This window comes from Polypterus senegalus, unplaced genomic scaffold (genome assembly GCF_016835505.1).
Source record: "Polypterus senegalus isolate Bchr_013 unplaced genomic scaffold, ASM1683550v1 scaffold_5886, whole genome shotgun sequence".
NCBI lineage: Eukaryota > Metazoa > Chordata > Cladistia > Polypteriformes > Polypteridae > Polypterus > Polypterus senegalus.
In genome coordinates this window covers 1-20,830 of record NW_024377755.1, presented here as the reverse complement: position 1 = coordinate 20,830, position 20,830 = coordinate 1, and the positions used below count along the sequence as shown (strand labels likewise).

At 53.6% G+C, this 20,830-nt stretch overlaps 7 non-coding genes and 4 pseudogenes across 7 annotated transcripts; all 11 read left to right on the top strand.

The window, feature by feature from the left end:
- Positions 1-5,017: 5,017 nt before the first annotated feature.
- LOC120519407 lies at positions 5,018-5,186 on the top strand (annotated as a pseudogene).
- Positions 5,187-6,119: 933 nt separating this feature from the next.
- On the top strand, positions 6,120-6,307 carry LOC120519457. Its single transcript, XR_005631522.1, has one exon. It is a non-coding gene; the product is annotated as a U2 spliceosomal RNA (small nuclear RNA).
- Positions 6,308-7,237: 930 nt separating this feature from the next.
- LOC120519450 lies at positions 7,238-7,427 on the top strand. The gene has a single exon (XR_005631515.1). It is a non-coding gene; the product is annotated as a U2 spliceosomal RNA (small nuclear RNA).
- Positions 7,428-8,352: 925 nt separating this feature from the next.
- LOC120519422 lies at positions 8,353-8,542 on the top strand. The gene has a single exon (XR_005631488.1). It is a non-coding gene; the product is annotated as a U2 spliceosomal RNA (small nuclear RNA).
- A 929-nt stretch (positions 8,543-9,471) lies between these two features.
- Positions 9,472-9,657, top strand: LOC120519465. Its single transcript, XR_005631529.1, has one exon. It is a non-coding gene; the product is annotated as a U2 spliceosomal RNA (small nuclear RNA).
- Positions 9,658-10,588: 931 nt separating this feature from the next.
- On the top strand, positions 10,589-10,776 carry LOC120519441. Its single transcript, XR_005631507.1, has one exon. It is a non-coding gene; the product is annotated as a U2 spliceosomal RNA (small nuclear RNA).
- A 941-nt stretch (positions 10,777-11,717) lies between these two features.
- LOC120519414 lies at positions 11,718-11,844 on the top strand (annotated as a pseudogene).
- Positions 11,845-17,394: 5,550 nt separating this feature from the next.
- On the top strand, positions 17,395-17,563 carry LOC120519408 (annotated as a pseudogene).
- A 926-nt stretch (positions 17,564-18,489) lies between these two features.
- On the top strand, positions 18,490-18,679 carry LOC120519398. Its single transcript, XR_005631472.1, has one exon. It is a non-coding gene; the product is annotated as a U2 spliceosomal RNA (small nuclear RNA).
- A 930-nt stretch (positions 18,680-19,609) lies between these two features.
- On the top strand, positions 19,610-19,797 carry LOC120519448. Its single transcript, XR_005631513.1, has one exon. It is a non-coding gene; the product is annotated as a U2 spliceosomal RNA (small nuclear RNA).
- A 925-nt stretch (positions 19,798-20,722) lies between these two features.
- Positions 20,723-20,830, top strand: LOC120519409 (annotated as a pseudogene; the record flags this gene model as incomplete).

The following is a 20,830-nucleotide window of genomic DNA, read 5'->3' as shown; positions in this document are numbered from 1 at the left end:
GCTCAAGGAGGTGGAGGGAAGGATCCCTGAAATGAGTGCAGAGACCTTTGGGAAGAAAATGGTCATGGAGCAGGGATTCTCCAGAGCAGATACATTGAGCATACAGACATTCGCTCTGGGCCTCTTCTATGTTACGTTTGCCTCCATTGCGGTCTGCAAGCGCTACTGGGAAATGGTCCAGAATGCAATGCCGGACTCCCCCTTTGCTCGCTTTGTGGGGAATTGCCCCATACAGAGAGAGGAAAGGAGAGTGACGATTGCCATGAGGAATCCCCATACGCCTGGCAAGGACATCTCCACGTTCCTGAAGCGCTTCTGCACGGTGGTGAGGGAACCCACCCAGATCCAGGATGGGAATGGCTTCTGGACGGGTAAGTGGTCGGTCATCGTCCAGGTTATGGAAGGACAACGCCTCCAAACGGTCTCCAGCACCTACCGCAGAGCTTCTCCTTGGGAAACTCGGCGGCAATCCTGCACTACCCTGACCAGCCAAAATCCTGCAGGAGATGCGGAGCGATGGGCCACGTGCTGAAGGAATGCAAGGAGGCCGCTTGCAGGAACTGCCGTGTGACTGGCCACGAGACGAAAGACTGTCCCAGGAAAAAGACCTGCAACCTCTGCGGACAGACCAGCCATGTGTACAAAGACTGCCCTCAGAGACAGAAGTCCTACGCCGCTGTGACCTCAAACAGTCTGCACGGAGGAGGATCAAACCCAATCTGCCTGCCGAAGGAAGCCCAAACTGAAGTCCCCCTGCAGCACCGGCGTGGCACAGGCAATCAGGAAAAGGACAAAGGAGGAAAGACAAAGAACTCCACCCCTCCCCCCTCGACCCTCCCTCCTTCCACCACTGAGGCAGCTCCCCCCTCCCATGCTGCTTCAGAGCCCTCACCTCCACCTCCCCCACCCACCCTCAACCCGGAGGATTTTCCCCCTCTCGTCGCTCCTACAGGGAATCGGACAAGGAAGAGGAGAAGTCCAAACAGCCCAGAGGAGGACCAGAGAAGGAAGAAGACAGCAGAGCCCCCATCTGAATGTCCACAGCAAGAAGACGAGGAGACCCAGATGGAAGAGGAGCTGTTTCTCGAAGCAGCTCTAAACTTCCAGCCTGCCCACAACGACATGGACAACCTGGCACAGATCAACCGGCTGCTTCAGATCGAGACCCGGGCCGACAGACCCGAAGTCCCACCTGACCGAGGCGGCGACTAGGGGCTCCTGGCCCACACTAACCTCTCCACCTTCCTCCCATGATGGCTACTCTTCTTTATTTTCCATCAACGTGAGGTGCATCAAGGACAAACGGAGGAGACAGATGGTGATGACCTTCCTGTCCGCTCAGAACTGTGATGTGTACATGCTGCAGGAGTGTGCCCTCCCACCCTCTAGAAACTACCGCCACCTGGGCAAACAGTGGTCTCACGGCCCTTCCTACTGGTCGGGAGGTGGTGAGAACAAGGCCGCGGGGATTGCCGTCTTGTCAGGGGAACCGTTTACGCTGGACTCCGTCCGGGAGCTCGCCTGCGGCGGCTGCTGGTCGCCGACGGATCGTGGGCGGGTGAGCCTGTCCGCTCATCTGCGTGCACGCATCCCCTGGGAAGAACGAGCGCTTGGAGCTTTTCCAGACCCTGAAGGCCCCAACTCGCCACTTCCAGGGCGGTGGTGATGGCCGGAGATTTCAACTGCCCCCTGGAGGAGGACGGGCGCAGCTCAGGCACATCCACCAGACTGGACACCACATCCAGGCTGCTCAGGGAGATGGTGACAGAAGCTTCCCTGTCGGACGCGGCGGGGACTACCGGGGCAGGCTCAGCCAACTACACCTGGAGCCGGCCCGATGGCTCGCCCGCTCCCGGATCGACTTCATCTTCGTCTCCAGAGCAGTGACAGCCGAAAAGTACACATTGGTTCCGTGCTTCTTCTCAGACCACAGGGCGGTTCACTTCCAGGGATCCCTCGGCCAAAACTTTCCGCATGGCCCGGGGTCGTGGAAACTGAATTGTAGCCTCCTGGAAAGGGAAGACGTCATGCAGGAGCTAAGGACCGCTTACGTCGCTTGGAAGGAAGAGAAATGCCACTTCCAGAAAGTAAGCGATTGGTGGGAATTTATTAAAGTTAAACTCCGCAGTTTCTTTCAGGCCAAAGGAAGACGACAGGCGTGCCAACGGCAAAGGGAATTCTGCAGACTGCAGAAGGAGCTGTGGTCCCTGCAAGAGCTTCACCAGTGCGGCTGGGACGTGAGACGTGAGTTGGAGGAGACCAAGGAGAGCCTGAGGAGGCACTTTGAGGAGGAATCCAAACGCATTGTCTTTCGATCCAAAGTGGAGAACCTGGAGAAAGGTGAGAAGTGTAACTCCTTTTTCTTTAGGAAACTCCACTCCGCCACACTCCCCTGAGAGAACTGCGAGACGATGGAGGGGTCGTCAAAACGGGAAAGGAGGCAGTGATGGGAGTGGTCCGGGACTACTACAGCAGCCTCTACTCCCCAAAGACGACGAAGCAGACGAACCGACCGGTTCCTAACAGGTATTAACAAAACCTTGGATCCCACAGGTGAGTCTGCTCTGAACGCACCCTTGACGCTGGGGGAGCTGCACTCTGCCGCCAGATCCTTCAGGGCCGGCAGGACCCGGCAGTGACGGACTACCAGCCGGTGTACGTCGCTGTGGGACCTCATCGGCCCGGACCTGCTGGAGCTCTACCGGGAGATGGTGGCGGAGGGCAGAATGCCTCCGTCGTTGAGAGAAGGAATGATCACGATCTTGTACAAACAGAAGGGAGAGAGATGCGAGCTGAGGAATTGGCGCCCCATCACCCTCCTGAACGTGGACTACAAGATCCTGGCCAAGGTGATAGCCAACCGGCTAAAAAAGGTGATCGGACAGGTCGTCCACCCAGACCAGACCTGCGCATCCCCGGACGCAGGATCGCCGACAGCTTGGCCATGATCAGGGACTCGGTGCACTACGTGAAGGAACGCCGCATCACCGCGCCTTGGTCAGCCTAGATCAAGAGAAAGCCTTCGACCGGGTGTCCCACGAGTTCATATGATCAAGGCTCTGCGAGGTCTCGGAATGGGCGACACGTTCTGTTCGTACATCAGCCTGATGTTCGAGACATCTCCAGCATGGTGCTGGTGAACGGCTGGAAAACTGACCCCTTCCCGGTCCTGTCCGGGGTCAGACAAGGCTGCCCTCTCTCCCCTCTTCTCTTTGTCTGTTGTATAGAGCTCCTGGCGGAACGGATCAGAGGAAGACCGGAGATCAGAGGGATCACCGCACCGGGACCGGACAGAAGAGAGATCAGATGCTCCCTCTACATGGACGCGTCACCGTGATCTGCGCTGACCAGAGATCGATGACGGCGCTGGCGGAGATCTGCGAAGACTTCGGACTTGCTTCGGGAGCAAAGGTCAACTGCGGGAAGTCAGAGGCGATGCTCCTCGGGGAATGGCACCTGACACCCTCCGCCACCCTCCCCTTCACCATCAGACGGGACTCCATCAAGATCCTGGGCAGCTGGTTCGGCGGAGAGGGAGCGGCCCTGAAGACGTGGGACGAGACTGGCCAAAGTCAGACAGAAGATCGGGCTCTGGAGCCTCAGGGACCTCACCGTGGAAGGCAAAGCGCTGGTGCTGCGGAATGAGATCCTCCCGGTCCTGCAGTACCCGGCCCAGGCATGGCCACCCTCGCCACCGTCTGCAGAGCCATCACCAGGGCAGTCTTTCACTTCATCTGGGGCTCCAAGATGGACAGAGTCAAGCGGGCAGTCATGTACAAAGAACCCGAAAGGGTGGGAAAGGCATCCCGACATCCCCACCCTGCTCAGGGCCTTCTTTGCCTGCAACTGCATCCGCAGGACACTGACGGAGTACAGCAGCGGATCGTCCGGAAACGCCATGTCCCGCTTCTTCCTCCTGCCAGTCTGGAAGAGACTCGGCTGGGACAAGTGGGACAGCTCCTACCCTTACAACTGGGACACTCCATGGTTCTACACGGATGTTGTCCGCCGTAACGGAACACGGACTTCAGGGAGTCAAACCGGACCTGTGGAAACCGAAAACCATCTACAAGCTCATCAGAGCCAAAGACACGACGGAGCCTATCGGAACCCTACCATCAGCGACAGCCACGGTGGTCTGGGAGAACATAGCCTCCAAAGAACTGACAAACAGGCACAGGGATCTGGCGTGGATGGCTGTGCGGGGGGGACTGCCTCTCCGCGCGTTCATGCATGCCAGAAATCTGTGCAGATACAGACACTGCCCGTGGTGCATCCAGCGGAAGAAGACGCACTGCACCTCTTCTGGGAATGCCCAGTGGCACAGTCACTCTTTGACGCCCTGGAAGAGGAATTGGAAGAGTCGGTACCCAGAGACAATCTTTCGCACCATTCGGTGCTCTATGGACTTTTCCCGGGTACCCACTCACTGGAAGCCACCGAGGAGGCATGGCGTCTCATGTGCTGCGTGAAGGACGCTCTATGGGTCGCCAGGAACCGCCTCGTCCTCAGGAGGGAAAGGATGACAATCCAGGACTGCTGCAGATACATCCGCAGCCTCCTCAAAGACTATTCTATCCTGGACTCCTTGAAGAACTGAGGATATGCAAGACCACCTCGCCCTCCAAGAGGTTTATTAATGTAACCTTTGGTTTACTGCAGCCTTCGGCAAAGCCCCCTCTTTGAGGACAAGCTTTCAGGGACGGGACCAAGTCGAGACTGCAATAACTTGTAAATAGTAACAGAATGTGGAACACTGTATTGAATGTAATGGAAAATAACCGAATGTTATTGACAAAACACTTAATATGGCATGTAAGATTGTAAAGATTGTGATTTTTATATACAAATTACCCTTGTATATGTAAATAAGGTGTTGTAGGTAATGTATAGTGAAAGACTGTATCAGTCTATAGCTGAATACAGTCATCTCTGTTTGAATTGTAGATTGGTATAGATTGTAAGACTATTAGACTGTGTTTTATATATATTACCCAAACATATATGTAAATAAAGTATATTTTTTCAAAAAAATCTGTTCTTATCAGTTTAATATCTGATACGTCCCTATCTGGGGACCATATATTAAATTGATTTTTGGAACAGGGAGATGGAATAGGGGCTTGCTCCGTCCACTCCACGCATCGACCTGGTATTGCAGTACTTCCAGGAGCGGTGCACTTTCTCCTTTACTGGTATAAAACAAGACAAGCAGCCTTGGCTGGGGATTGCCTACTATGAGGGAAGGGAAAGAAGCTCTAGCCAGAGCAGGATTGATTTAATTATTTAACTGAATAATTAATTAATTAATTAATTTAGTTTAATTTGACTTAATTAAGAAAAGTTCATGCGTGCCTGTAGGACGCTATTGCTTGTAGTACTTCCAGCATTCCAACAGATGTCAGGCGAGGCTCGGAATTAGAAGGCCGCTGTTGTGGGGTGAGTGAAGTAGTGTCGGACGACCAAGCCTGTACCGCTAGCAGGAAGCCTTATTAAGCTCCCAGAAACCACGAAGCAGTCCTGCAGGCTGTCTGATGTCGCTGCAGCGCCCCCTGTGTTCGAGGCCTTGTTCACACAGGCGGGCCAGGATGTGCCTTCTCCTTTTCATCTTCAATCTCCAACAGGTGTGAACGTGGTGTCTGAAGAGTTGTGAACGTGGTGTCTCGAGGGATATCTAGCTCGTCACCGCTCTTCACTGACGTCTCCTTCTTTGTTTTGTGGGCATCTAGGGGCGGGGATGGAGGTGGAGATGGTGGTTTAAAGCCGTCCTCTTCCTTGCCTGGTCTACCCCGCCTCCCCAAATCCCACCACGAGCCAAACACCCAAAGGGACCAACTGACTGTCCCTCCCCCCCCACGCCCACTCCCACTCCCAGCTGTATCGGCTACCTCGTTTCCGCACAACTCCGAGGGTTTTTCCGCCGTTGTGGCAACCCTTGGGCTTTGTATCAGGCCTTGGCTCCAAGGTGGGCCGCTTTTGTCACGAGGCCGTGGAATGTCACATGGGTTCACGTCTCGGCGCTTGTCTTAGGGCAGCTGCTTCCTCCTGCCAAGTTGATGCTTACCATGCAGCTGACGCATGGGCAAGACGGTGGGGCTGGCTGGCCTGGGGGGTTTGTGGCATCTTCCGGCCTTTTGGCTAAGATCAAGTGTAGTATCTGTTCTTATCAGTTTAATATCTGATACGTCCCTATCTGGGGACCATATATTAAATTGATTTTTGGAACAGGGAGATGGAATAGGGGCTTGCTCCGTCCACTCCACGCATCGACCTGGTATTGCAGTACTTCCAGGAGCGTGCACTTTCTCCTTTACTGGTATAAAACAAGACAAGCAGCCTTGGCTGGGGATTGCCTACTATGAGGGAAGGGAAAGAAGCTCTAGCCAGAGCAGGATTGATTTAATTATTTAACTGAATAATTAATTAATTAATTAATTTAGTTTAATTTGACTTAATTAAGAAAAGTTCATGCGTGCCTGTAGGACGCTATTGCTTGTAGTACTTCCAGCATTCCAACAGATGTCAGGCGAGGCTCGGAATTAGAAGGCCGCTGTTGTGGGGTGAGTGAAGTAGTGTCGGACGACCAAGCCTGTACCGCTAGCAGGAAGCCTTATTAAGCTCCCAGAAACCACGAAGCAGTCCTGCAGGCTGTCTGATGTCGCTGCAGCCTGTGTTCGAGGCCTTGTTCACACAGGCGGGCCAGGATGTGCCTTCTCCTTTTCATCTTCAATCTCCAACAGGTGTGAACGTGGTGTCTGAAGAGTTGTGAACGTGGTGTCTCGAGGGATATCTAGCTCGTCACCGCTCTTCACTGACGTCTCCTTCTTTGTTTTGTGGGCATCTAGGGGCGGGGATGGAGGTGGAGATGGTGGTTTAAAGCCGTCCTCTTCCTTGCCTGGTCTACCCCGCCTCACCCAAATCCCACCACGAGCGCCAAACACCCAAAGGGACCAACTGACTGTCCCCTCCCCCCCACCCACTCCCACTCCCAGCTGTATCGGCTACCTCGTTTCCGCACAACTCCGAGGGTTTTTCGCCGTTGTGGCAACCCTTGGGCTTTGTATCAGGCCTTGGCTCCAAGGTGGGCCGCTTTTGTCACGAGGCCGTGGAATGTCACATGGGTTCACGTCTCGGCGCTTGTCTTAGGGCAGCTGCTTCCTCCTGCCAAGTTGATGCTTACCATGCAGCTGACGCATGGGCAAGACGGTGGGGCTGGCTGGCCTGGGGAGTTTGTGGCATCGCTTCTCGGCCTTTTGGCTAAGATCAAGTGTAGTATCTGTTCTTATCAGTTTAATATCTGATACGTCCCCTATCTGGGGACCATATATTAAATTGATTTTTGGAACAGGGAGATGGAATAGGGGCTTGCTCCGTCCACTCCACGCATCGACCTGGTATTGCAGTACTTCCAGGAGCGTGCACTTTCTCCTTTACTGGTATAAAACAAGACAAGCAGCCTTGGCTGGGGATTGCCTACTATGAGGGAAGGGAAAGAAGCTCTAGCCAGAGCAGGATTGATTTAATTATTTAACTGAATAATTAATTAATTAATTAATTTAGTTTAATTTGACTTAATTAAGAAAAGTTCATGCGTGCCTGTAGGACGCTATTGCTTGTAGTACTTCCAGCATTCCAACAGATGTCAGGCGAGGCTCGGAATTAGAAGGCGCTGTTGTGGGGTGAGTGAAGTAGTGTCGGACGACCAAGCCTGTACCGCTAGCAGGAAGCCTTATTAAGCTCCCAGAAACCACGAAGCAGTCCTGCAGGCTGTCTGATGTCGCTGCAGCCCCTGTGTTCGAGGCCTTGTTCACACAGGCGGGCCAGGATGTGCCTTCTCCTTTTCATCTTCAATCTCCAACAGGTGTGAACGTGGTGTCTGAAGAGTTGTGAACGTGGTGTCTCGAGGGATATCTAGCTCGTCACCGCTCTTCACTGACGTCTCCTTCTTTGTTTTGTGGGCATCTAGGGCGGGATGGAGGTGGAGATGGTGGTTTAAAGCCGTCCTCTTCCTTGCCTGGTCTACCCCGCCTCCCCAAATCCCACCACGAGCCAAACACCCAAAGGGACCAACTGACTGTCCCCCCTCCCCACGCCCACTCCCCTCCCAGCTGTATCGGCTACCTCGTTTCCGCACAACTCCGAGGGTTTTTCCGCCGTTGTGGCAACCCTTGGGCTTTGTATCAGGCCTTGGCTCCAAGGTGGGCCGCTTTTGTCACGAGGCCGTGGAATGTCACATGGGTTCACGTCTCGGCGCTTGTCTTAGGGCAGCTGCTTCCTCCTGCCAAGTTGATGCTTACCATGCAGCTGACGCATGGGCAAGACGGTGGGGCTGGCTGGCCTGGGGAGTTTGTGGCATCTTCTCGGCCTTTTGGCTAAGATCAAGTGTAGTATCTGTTCTTATCAGTTTAATATCTGATACGTCCCTATCTGGGGACCATATATTAAATTGATTTTTGGAACAGGGAGATGGAATAGGGGCTTGCTCCGTCCACTCCACGCATCGACCTGGTATTGCAGTACTTCCAGGAGCGTTGCACTTTCTCCTTTACTGGTATAAAACAAGACAAGCAGCCTTGGCTGGGGATTGCCTACTATGAGGGAAGGGAAAGAAGCTCTAGCCAGAGCAGGATTGATTTAATTATTTAACTGAATAATTAATTAATTAATTAATTTAGTTTAATTTGACTTAATTAAGAAAAGTTCATGCGTGCCTGTAGGACGCTATTGCTTGTAGTACTTCCAGCATTCCAACAGATGTCAGGCGAGGCTCGGAATTAGAAGGCCGCTGTTGTGGGGTGAGTGAAGTAGTGTCGGACGACCAAGCCTGTACCGCTAGCAGGAAGCCTTATTAAGCTCCCAGAAACCACGAAGCAGTCCTGCAGGCTGTCTGATGTCGCTGCAGCCCCTGTGTTCGAGGCCTTGTTCACACAGGCGGGCCAGGATGTGCCTTCTCCTTTTCATCTTCAATCTCCAACAGGTGTGAACGTGGTGTCTGAAGAGTTGTGAACGTGGTGTCTCGAGGGATATCTAGCTCGTCACCGCTCTTCACTGACGTCTCCTTCTTTGTTTTGTGGGCATCTAGGGCGGGATGGAGGTGGAGATGGTGGTTTAAAGCCGTCCTCTTCCTTGCCTGGTCTACCCCGCCTCCCCAAATCCCACCACGAGCCAAACACCCAAAGGGACCAACTGACTGTCCCTCCCCCCCACGCCCACTCCCACTCCCAGCTGTATCGGCTACCTCGTTTCCGCACAACTCCGAGGGTTTTTCCGCCGTTGTGGCAACCCTTGGGCTTTGTATCAGGCCTTGGCTCCAAGGTGGGCCGCTTTTGTCACGAGGCCGTGGAATGTCACATGGGTTCACGTCTCGGCGCTTGTCTTAGGGCAGCTGCTTCCTCCTGCCAAGTTGATGCTTACCATGCAGCTGACGCATGGGCAAGACGGTGGGGCTGGCTGGCCTGGGGAGTTTGTGGCATCGCTTCGGCCTTTTGGCTAAGATCAAGTGTAGTATCTGTTCTTATCAGTTTAATATCTGATACGTCCCTATCTGGGGACCATATATTAAATTGATTTTTGGAACAGGGAGATGGAATAGGGGCTTGCTCCGTCCACTCCACGATCGACCTGGTATTGCAGTACTTCCAGGAGCGTGCACTTTCTCCTTTACTGGTATAAAACAAGACAAGCAGCCTTGGCTGGGGATTGCCTACTATGAGGGAAGGGAAAGAAGCTCTAGCCAGAGCAGGATTGATTTAATTATTTAACTGAATAATTAATTAATTAATTAATTTAGTTTAATTTGACTTAATTAAGAAAAGTTCATGCGTGCCTGTAGGACGCTATTGCTTGTAGTACTTCCAGCATTCCAACAGATGTCAGGCGAGGCTCGGAATTAGAAGGCCGCTGTTGTGGGGTGAGTGAAGTAGTGTCGGACGACCAAGCCTGTACCGCTAGCAGGAAGCCTTATTAAGCTCCCAGAAACCACGAAGCAGTCCTGCAGGCTGTCTGATGTCGCTGCAGCCCCTGTGTTCGAGGCCTTGTTCACACAGGCGGGCCAGGATGTGCCTTCTCCTTTTCATCTTCAATCTCCAACAGGTGTGAACGTGGTGTCTGAAGAGTTGTGAACGTGGTGTCTCGAGGGATATCTAGCTCGTCACCGCTCTTCACTGACGTCTCCTTCTTTGTTTTGTGGGCATCTAGGGCGGGATGGAGGTGGAGATGGTGGTTTAAAGCCGTCCTCTTCCTTGCCTGGTCTACCCCGCCTCCCCAAATCCCACCACGAGCCAAACACCCAAAGGGACCAACTGACTGTCCCCTCCCTCCCCACGCCCACTCCCACTCCCAGCTGTATCGGCTACCTCGTTTCCGCACAACTCCGAGGGTTTTTCCGCCGTTGTGGCAACCCTTGGGCTTTGTATCAGGCCTTGGCTCCAAGGTGGGCCGCTTTTGTCACGAGGCCGTGGAATGTCACATGGGTTCACGTCTCGGCGCTTGTCTTAGGGCAGCTGCTTCCTCCTGCCAAGTTGATGCTTACCATGCAGCTGACGCATGGGCAAGACGGTGGGGCTGGCTGGCCTGGGGAGTTTGTGGCATCGCTTCGGCCTTTTGGCTAAGATCAAGTGTAGTATCTGTTCTTATCAGTTTAATATCTGATACGTCCCCTATCTGGGGACCATATATTAAATTGATTTTTGGAACAGGGAGATGGAATAGGGGCTTGCTCCGTCCACTCCACGCATCGACCTGGTATTGCAGTACTTCCAGGAGCGTGCACTTTCTCCTTTACTGGTATAAAACAAGACAAGCAGCCTTGGCTGGGGATTGCCTACTATGAGGGAAGGGAAAGAAGCTCTAGCCAGAGCAGGATTGATTTAATTATTTAACTGAATAATTAATTAATTAATTAATTTAGTTTAATTTGACTTAATTAAGAAAAGTTCATGCGTGCCTGTAGGACGCTATTGCTTGTAGTACTTCCAGCATTCCAACAGATGTCAGGCGAGGCTCGGAATTAGAAGGCCGCTGTTGTGGGGTGAGTGAAGTAGTGTCGGACGACCAAGCCTGTACCGCTAGCAGGAAGCCTTATTAAGCTCCCAGAAACCACGAAGCAGTCCTGCAGGCTGTCTGATGTCGCTGCAGCGCCCCCTGTGTTCGAGGCCTTGTTCACACAGGCGGGCCAGGATGTGCCTTCTCCTTTTCATCTTCAATCTCCAACAGGTGTGAACGTGGTGTCTGAAGAGTTGTGAACGTGGTGTCTCGAGGGATATCTAGCTCGTCACCGCTCTTCACTGACGTCTCCTTCTTTGTTTTGTGGGCATCTAGGGCGGGATGGAGGTGGAGATGGTGGTTTAAAGCCGTCCTCTTCCTTGCCTGGTCTACCCCGCCTCCCCCAAATCCCACCACGAGCGCCAAACACCCAAAGGGACCAACTGACTGTCCCCCTCCCCCTCCCCCACGCCCACTCCCACTCCCAGCTGTATCGGCTACCTCGTTTCCGCACAACTCCGAGGGTTTTTCCGCCGTTGTGGCAACCCTTGGGCTTTGTATCAGGCCTTGGCTCCAAGGTGGGCCGCTTTTGTCACGAGGCCGTGGAATGTCACATGGGTTCACGTCTCGGCGCTTGTCTTAGGGCAGCTGCTTCCTCCTGCCAAGTTGATGCTTACCATGCAGCTGACGCATGGGCAAGACGGTGGGGCTGGCTGGCCTGGGGAGGTTGTGGCATCGCTTCTCGGCCTTTTGGCTAAGATCAAGTGTAGTATCTGTTCTTATCAGAGTGGAGAACTGCTTGTTTTTTTCCATTGGGATCGTGTTTGCGATATAATTCCTTTTGACGGCGATTGAAGCTCTGCTCTCAAAGTCAGTAAGGAAGCACAAGAGCTGTTTTTACGGCTATTGAATTCTTGATTCTGAGTAAAAGTAGGTTGGCTGAGTCCACCACTTTTTACAAAGCTTCAAGAGTTTGAAACCAAGAAAACAGAAAAGAAGAACGAAGTTTGAGGAGGATCATCTGCATAGCTCCACCCACCAAGAAGAGAGCTGATATCTCCAGGAAAGATTCATCTCTCATCTGCAGACTACCTCCATCTGGAAAGAAGAAAAGACTACGAAAAGACCAAGAATGGATTCGCTCCAGTTTCTGCTGATGCTCCTGCTTCAGCTCTTGCTCCTACCTCTGCTTCTGCCCCGGCTAGGAAGACCTCCGAGAAGCTGGGAAAGGAGAAGGCAGCTACTCCCAGCCTGGAAGATCAGCCCTCTTCTGGCCCTTCTACGTCCCAGGCCGCAGCTCACCTGACTCCAGCCCGAAAGTTCCAGGATGGCCCCCCGTCTCTGGAACCCTGGATGAAGCAGACGGTAGTGCTGAGGCTCAAGGAGGTGGAGGGAAGGATCCCTGAAATGAGTGCAGAGACCTTTGGGAAGAAAATGGTCATGGAGCAGGGATTCTCCAGAGCAGATACATTGAGCATACAGACATTCGCTCTGGGCCTCTTCTATGTTACGTTTGCCTCCATTGCGGTCTGCAAGCGCTACTGGGAAATGGTCCAGAATGCAATGCCGGACTCCCCCTTTGCTCGCTTTGTGGGGAATTGCCCCATACAGAGAGAGGAAAGGAGAGTGACGATTGCCATGAGGAATCCCCATACGCCTGGCAAGGACATCTCCACGTTCCTGAAGCGCTTCTGCACGGTGGTGAGGGAACCCACCCAGATCCAGGATGGGAATGGCTTCTGGACGGGTAAGTGGTCGGTCATCGTCAGGTTATGGAAGGACAACGCCTCTCCAAACGGTCTCCAGCACCTACCGCAGAGCTTCTCCTTGGGAAACTCGGCGGCAATCCTGCACTACCCTGACCAGCCAAAATCCTGCAGGAGATGCGGAGCGATGGGCCACGTGCTGAAGGAATGCAAGGAGGCCGCTTGCAGGAACTGCCGTGTGACTGGCCACGAGACGAAAGACTGTCCCAGGAAAAAGACCTGCAACCTCTGCGGACAGACCAGCCATGTGTACAAAGACTGCCCTCAGAGACAGAAGTCCTACGCCGCTGTGACCTCAAACAGTCTGCACGGAGGAGGACCGAAACCCAATCTGCCTGCCGAAAGGAAGCCCAAACTGAAGTCCCCCCTTGCAGCACCGGGCGTGGCACAGGCAATCAGGAAAAAGGACAAAGGAGGAAAGACAAAGAACTCCACCCCTCCCCCCTCGACCCTCCCTCCTTCCACCACTGAGGCAGCTCCCCCCTCCCATGCTGCTTCAGAGCCCTCACCTCCACCTCCCCCACCCACCCTCAACCCGGAGGATTTTCCCCCTCTCGTCGCTCCTACAGGGAATCGGACAAGGAAGAGGAGAAGTCCAAACAGCCCAGAGGAGGACCAGAGAAGGAAGAAGACAGCAGAGCCCCCATCTGAATGTCCACAGCAAGAAGACGAGGAGACCCAGATGGAAGAGGAGCTGTTTCTCGAAGCAGCTCTAAACTTCCAGCCTGCCCACAACGACATGGACAACCTGGCACAGATCAACCGGCTGCTTCAGATCGAAGACCCCGGGGCCGACAGACCCGAAGTCCCACCTGACCGAGGCGACGACTAGGGGCGCCTGGCCCACACTAACCTCTCCACCTTCCTCCTTACAGATGGCTACTCTCTCATTATTTTCCATCAACGTGAGGAGCATCAAGGACAAACTGAGGAGACAGACGGTGATGACCTTCCTGTCCGCTCAGAACTGCGATGTGTACATGCTGCAGGAGTGTGCCCTCCCACCCTCTAGAAACTACCGCCACCTGGGCAAACAGTGGTCTCACGGCCCTTCCTACTGGTCGGGAGGTGGTGAGAACAAGGCCGCGGGGATTGCCGTACTTGTCAGGGGGAACCGTTTCGCTGGCCTCCGTCCGGGAGCTCGTCTGCGGCCGGCTGCTGGTCGTCGACGGCTCGTGGGCGGGTGAGCCTGTCCGGCTCATCTGCGTGTACGCACCCCCTGGGAAGAACGAGCGATTGGAGCTTTTCCAGACCCTGAGGCCCCAACTCGCCACTTCCAGGGCGGTGGTGATGGCCGGAGATTTCAACTGCCCCCTGGAGGAGGACGGGCGCAGCTCCGGCACATTCGCCAGACTGGACACCACATCCAGGCTGCTCAGGGAGATGGTGACGGAAGCTTCCTTGTCGGACACGGCAGGGACTACCGGGACGGGCTCGGCCAACTACACCTGGAGCCGCCCGACGGCTCGGCCCGCTCCCGGATCGACTTCATCTTCGTCTCCAGAGCAGTGACAACCGAAAAGTACACATTGGTTCCGTGCTTCTTCTCAGACCACAGGGCGGTTCACTTCCAGGGATCCTCGGCCAAAACTTTCCGCATGGCCCGGGTCGTGGAAACTGAATTGTAGCCTCCTGGAAAGGGAAGACGTCATGCAGGAGCTAAGGACCGCTTACGTCGCTTGGAAGGAAGAGAAATGCCACTTCCAGAAAGTAAGCGATTGGTGGGAATTTATTAAAGTTAAACTCCGCAGTTTCTTTCAGGCCAAAGGAAGACGACAGGCGTGCCAACGGCAAAGGGAATTCTGCAGACTGCAGAAGGAGCTGTGGTCCCTGCAAGAGCTTCACCAGTGCGGCTGGGACGTGAGACGTGAGTTGGAGGAGACCAAGGAGAGCCTGAGGAGGCACTTTGAGGAGGAATCCAAACGCATTGTCTTTCGATCCAAAGTGGAGAACCTGGAGAAAGGTGAGAAGTGTAACTCCTTTTTCTTTAGGAAACTCCACTCCGGCCACACTCCCCTGAGAGAACTGCGAGACGATGGAGGGGTCGTCAAAACGGGAAAGGAGGCAGTGATGGGAGTGGTCCGGGACTACTACAGCAGCCTCTACTCCCCAAAGACGACGAAGCAGACGCAACCGACCGGTTCCTAACAGGTATTAACAAAACCTTGGATCCCACAGGTGAGTCTGCTCTGAACGCACCCTTGACGCTGGGGGAGCTGCACTCTGCCGCCAGATCCTTCAGGGCCGGCAGGACCCCGGGCAGTGACGGACTACCAGCCGGTGTGTTCGCGCTGTGGGACCTCATCGGCCCGGACCTGCTGGAGCTCTACCGGGAGATGGTGGCGGAGGGCAGAATGCCTCCGTCGTTGAGAGAAGGAATGATCACGATCTTGTACAAACAGAAGGGAGAGAGATGCGAGCTGAGGAATTGGCGCCCCATCACCCTCCTGAACGTGGACTACAAGATCCTGGCCAAGGTGATAGCCAACCGCTAAAAAGGTGATCGGACAGGTCGTCCACCCAGACCAGACCTGCGCATCCCCGACGCAGGATCGCCGACAGCTTGGCCATGATCAGGGACTCGGTGCACTACGTGAAGGAACGCCGCATCACCGCGCCTTGGTCAGCCTAGATCAAGAGAAAGCCTTCGACCGGGTGTCCCACGAGTTCATGATCAAGGCTCTGCGAGGTCTCGGAATGGGCGACACGTTCTGTTCGTACATCAGCCTGATGTACGAGACATCTCCAGCATGGTGCTGGTGAACGGCTGGAAAACTGACCCCTTCCCGGTCCTGTCCGGGGTCAGACAAGGCTGCCCTCTCTCCCCTCTTCTCTTTGTCTGTTGTATAGAGCTCCTGGCGGAACGGATCAGAGGAAGACCGGAGATCAGAGGGATCACCGCACCGGGACCGGACAGAAGAGAGATCAGATGCTCCCTCTACATGGACGACGTCACCGTGATCTGCGCTGACCAGAGATCGATGACGGCGCTGGCGGAGATCTGCGAAGACTTCGGACTTGCTTCGGGAGCAAAGGTCAACTGCGGGAAGTCAGAGGCGTGCTCCTCGGGAATGGCACCTGACACCCTCCGCCACCCTCCCCTTCACCATCAGACGGGACTCCATCAAGATCCTGGGCAGCTGGTTCGGCGGAGAGGGAGCGGCCCTGAAGACGTGGGACGAGAGACTGGCCAAAGTCAGACAGAAGATCGGGCTCTGGAGCCTCAGGGACCTCACCGTGGAAGGCAAAGCGCTGGTGCTGCGGAATGAGATCCTCCCGGTCCTGCAGTACCCGGCCCAGGCATGGCCACCCCTCGCCACTGTCTGCAGAGCCATCACCAGGGCAGTCTTTCACTTCATCTGGGGCTCCAAGATGGACAGAGTCAAGCGGGCAGTCATGTACAAAGAACCCCGAAAGGGTGGGAAAGGCATCCCCGACATCCCCACCCTGCTCAGGGCCTTCTTTGCCTGCAACTGCATCCGCAGGACACTGACGGAGTACAGCAGCGGATCGTCCGGAAACGCCATGTCCCGCTTCTTCCTCCTGCCAGTCTGGAAGAGACTCGGCTGGGACAAGTGGGACAGCTCCTACCCTTACAACTGGGACACTCCATGGTTCTACACGGATGTTGTCCGCTTCGTAACGGAACACGGACTTCAGGGAGTCAAACCGGACCTGTGGAAACCGAAAACCATCTACAAGCTCATCAGAGCCAAAGACACGACGGAGCCTATCGGAACCCTACCATCAGCGACAGCCACGGTGGTCTGGGAGAACATAGCCTCCAAAGAACTGACAAACAGGCACAGGGATCTGGCGTGGATGGCTGTGCGGGGGGGACTGCCTCTCCGCGCGTTCATGCATGCCAGAAATCTGTGCAGATACAGACACTGCCCGTGGTGCATCCAGCGGAAGAAGACGCACTGCACCTCTTCTGGGAATGCCCAGTGGCACAGTCACTCTTTGACGCCCTGGAAGAGGAATTGGAAGAGTCGGTACCCAGAGACAATCTTTCGCACCATTCGGTGCTCTATGGACTTTCCCCGGGTACCCACTCACTGGAAGCCACCGAGGAGGCATGGCGTCTCATGTGCTGCGTGAAGGACGCTCTATGGGTCGCCAGGAACCGCCTCGTCCTCAGGAGGGAAAGGATGACAATCCAGGACTGCTGCAGATACATCCGCAGCCTCCTCAAAGACTATTCTATCCTGGACTCCTTGAAGAACTGAGGATATGCAAGACCACCTCGCCCTCCAAGAGGTTTATTGATGTAACCTTTGGTTTACTGCAGCCTTCGGCAAAGCCCCCTCTTTGAGGACAAGCTTTCAGGGACGGGACCAAGTCGAGACTGCAATAACTTGTAAATAGTAACAGAATGTGGAACACTGTATTGAATGTAATGGAAAATAACCGAATGTTATTGACAAAACACTTAATATGGCATGTAAGATTGTAAAGATTGTGATTTTTATATACAAATTACCCTTGTATATGTAAATAAGGTGTTGTAGGTAATGTATAGTGAAAGACTGTATCAGTCTATAGCTGAATACAGTCATCTCTGTTGAATTGTAGATTGGTATAGATTGTAAGACTATTAGACTGTGTTTTATATATATTACCCAAACATATATGTAAATAAAGTATATTTTTTCAAAAAAATCTGTTCTTATCAGTTTAATATCTGATACGTCCCCTATCTGGGGACCATATATTAAATTGATTTTTGGAACAGGGAGATGGAATAGGGCTTGCTCCGTCCACTCCACGCATCGACCTGGTATTGCAGTACTTCCAGGAGCTGTGCACTTTCTCCTTTACTGGTATAAAACAAGACAAGCAGCCTTGGCTGGGGATTGCCTACTATGAGGGAAGGGAAAGAAGCTCTAGCCAGAGCAGGATTGATTTAATTATTTAACTGAATAATTAATTAATTAATTAATTTAGTTTAATTTGACTTAATTAAGAAAAGTTCATGCGTGCCTGTAGGACGCTATTGCTTGTAGTACTTCCAGCATTCCAACAGATGTCAGGCGAGGCTCGGAATTAGAAGGCCGCTGTTGTGGGGTGAGTGAAGTAGTGTCGGACGACCAAGCCTGTACCGCTAGCAGGAAGCCTTATTAAGCTCCCAGAAACCACGAAGCAGTCCTGCAGGCTGTCTGATGTCGCTGCAGCGCCCCCTGTGTTCGAGGCCTTGTTCACACAGGCGGGCCAGGATGTGCCTTCTCCTTTTCATCTTCAATCTCCAACAGGTGTGAACGTGGTGTCTGAAGAGTTGTGAACGTGGTGTCTCGAGGGATATCTAGCTCGTCACCGCTCTTCACTGACGTCTCCTTCTTTGTTTTGTGGGCATCTAGGGGCGGGGATGGAGGTGGAGATGGTGGTTTAAAGCCGTCCTCTTCCTTGCCTGGTCTACCCCGCCTCCCCAAATCCCACCACGGCCAAACACCCAAAGGGACCAACTGACTGTCCCCCCCCCACGCCCACTCCCACTCCCAGCTGTATCGGCTACCTCGCTTCCGCACAACTCCGAGGGTTTTTCCGCCGTTGTGGCAACCCTTGGGCTTTGTATCAGGCCTTGGCTCCAAGGTGGGCCGCTTTTGTCACGAGGCCGTGGAATGTCACATGGGTTCACGTCTCGGCGCTTGTCTTAGGGCAGCTGCTTCCTCCTGCCAAGTTGATGCTTACCATGCAGCTGACGCATGGGCAAGACGGTGGGGCTGGCTGGCCTGGGGGGTTTGTGGCATCTTCCGCCTTTTGGCTAAGATCAAGTGTAGTATCTGTTCTTATCAGTTTAATATCTGATACGTCCACTATCTGGGGACCATATATTAACTTGATTTTTGGAACAGGGAGATGGAATAGGGCTTGCTCCGTCCACTCCACGCATCGACCTGGTATTGCAGTACTTCCAGGAGCGTGCACTTTCTCCTTTACTGGTATAAAACAAGACAAGCAGCCTTGGCTGGGGATTGCCTACTATGAGGGAAGGGAAAGAAGCTCTAGCCAGAGCAGGATTGATTTAATTATTTAACTGAATAATTAATTAATTAATTAATTTAGTTTAATTTGACTTAATTAAGAAAAGTTCATGCGTGCCTGTAGGACGCTATTGCTTGTAGTACTTCCAGCATTCCAACAGATGTCAGGCGAGGCTCGGAATTAGAAGGCCGCTGTTGTGGGGTGAGTGAAGTAGTGTCGGACGACCAAGCCTGTACCGCTAGCAGGAAGCCTTATTAAGCTCCCAGAAACCACGAAGCAGTCCTGCAGGCTGTCTGATGTCGCTGCAGCCCCTGTGTTCGAGGCCTTGTTCACACAGGCGGCCAGGATGTGCCTTCTCCTTTTCATCTTCAATCTCCAACAGGTGTGAACGTGGTGTCTGAAGAGTTGTGAACGTGGTGTCTCGAGGGATATCTAGCTCGTCACCGCTCTTCACTGACGTCTCCTTCTTTGTTTTGTGGGCATCTAGGGGCGGGATGGAGGTGGAGATGGTGGTTTAAAGCCGTCCTCTTCCTTGCCTGGTCTACCCCGCCTCCCCCAAATCCCACCACGAGCGCCAAACACCCAAAGGGACCAACTGACTGTCCCCTCCCCACGCCCACTCCCACTCCCAGCTGTATCGGCTACCTCGCTTCCGCACAACTCCGAGGGTTTTTCCGCCGTTGTGGCAACCCTTGGGCTTTGTATCAGGCCTTGGCTCCAAGGTGGGCCGCTTTTGTCACGAGGCCGTGGAATGTCACATGGGTTCACGTCTCGGCGCTTGTCTTAGGGCAGCTGCTTCCTCCTGCCAAGTTGATGCTTACCATGCAGCTGACGCATGGGCAAGACGGTGGGGCTGGCTGGCCTGGGGAGTTTGTGGCATCGCTTCGGCCTTTTGGCTAAGATCAAGTGTAGTATCTGTTCTTATCAGTTTAATATCTGATACGTCCCCTATCTGGGGACCATATATTAAATTGATTTTTGGAACAGGGAGATGGAATAGGGGCTTGCTCCGTCCACTCCACGATCGACCTGGTATTGCAGTACTTCCAGGAGCGGTGCACTTTCTCCTTTACTGGTATAAAACAAGACAAGCAGCCTTGGCTGGGGATTGCCTACTATGAGGGAAGGGAAAGAAGCTCTAGCCAGAGCAGGATTGATTTAATTATTTAACTGAATAATTAATTAATTAATTTAGTTTAATTTGACTTAATTAAGAAAAGTTCATGCGTGCCTGTAGGACGCTATTGCTTGTAGTACTTCCAGCATTCCAACAGATGTCAGGCGAGGCTCGGAATTAGAAGGCCGCTGTTGTGGGGTGAGTGAAGTAGTGTCGGACGACCAAGCCTGTACCGCTAGCAGGAAGCCTTATTAAGCTCCCAGAAACCACGAAGCAGTCCTGCAGGCTGTCTGATGTCGCTGCAGCCCTGTGTTCGAGGCCTTGTTCGCACAGGACGGCCAGGATGTGCCTTCTCCTTTTCATCTTCAATCTCCAACAGGTGTGAACGTGGTGTCTGAAGAGTTGTGAACGTGGTGTCTCGAGGGATATCTAGCTCGCCACCGCTCTTCACTGACGTCTCCTTCTTTGTTTTGTGGGCATCTAGGGCGGGATGGAGGTGGAGATGGTGGTTTAAAGCCGTCCTCTTCCTTGCCTGGTCTACCCCGCCTCCCCCAAATCCCACCACGAGCGCCAAACACCCAAAGGGACCAACTGACTGTCCCCCTCCCCCACGCCCACTCCCACTCCCAGCTGTATCGGCTACCTCGTTTCCGCACAACTCCGAGGGTTTTTCCCGTTGTGGCAACCCTTGGGCTTTGTATCAGGCCTTGGCTCCAAGGTGGGCCGCTTTTGTCACGAGGCCGTGGAATGTCACATGGGTTCACGTCTCGGCGCTTGTCTTAGGGCAGCTGCTTCCTCCTGCCAAGTTGATGCTTACCATGCAGCTGACGCATGGGCAAGACGGTGGGGCTGGCTGGCCTGGGGAGTTTGTGGCATCGCTTCGCCTTTTGGCTAAGATCAAGTGTAGTATCTGTTCTTATCAGTTTAATATCTGATACGTCCCCTATCTGGGGACCATATATTAAATTGATTTTTGGAACAG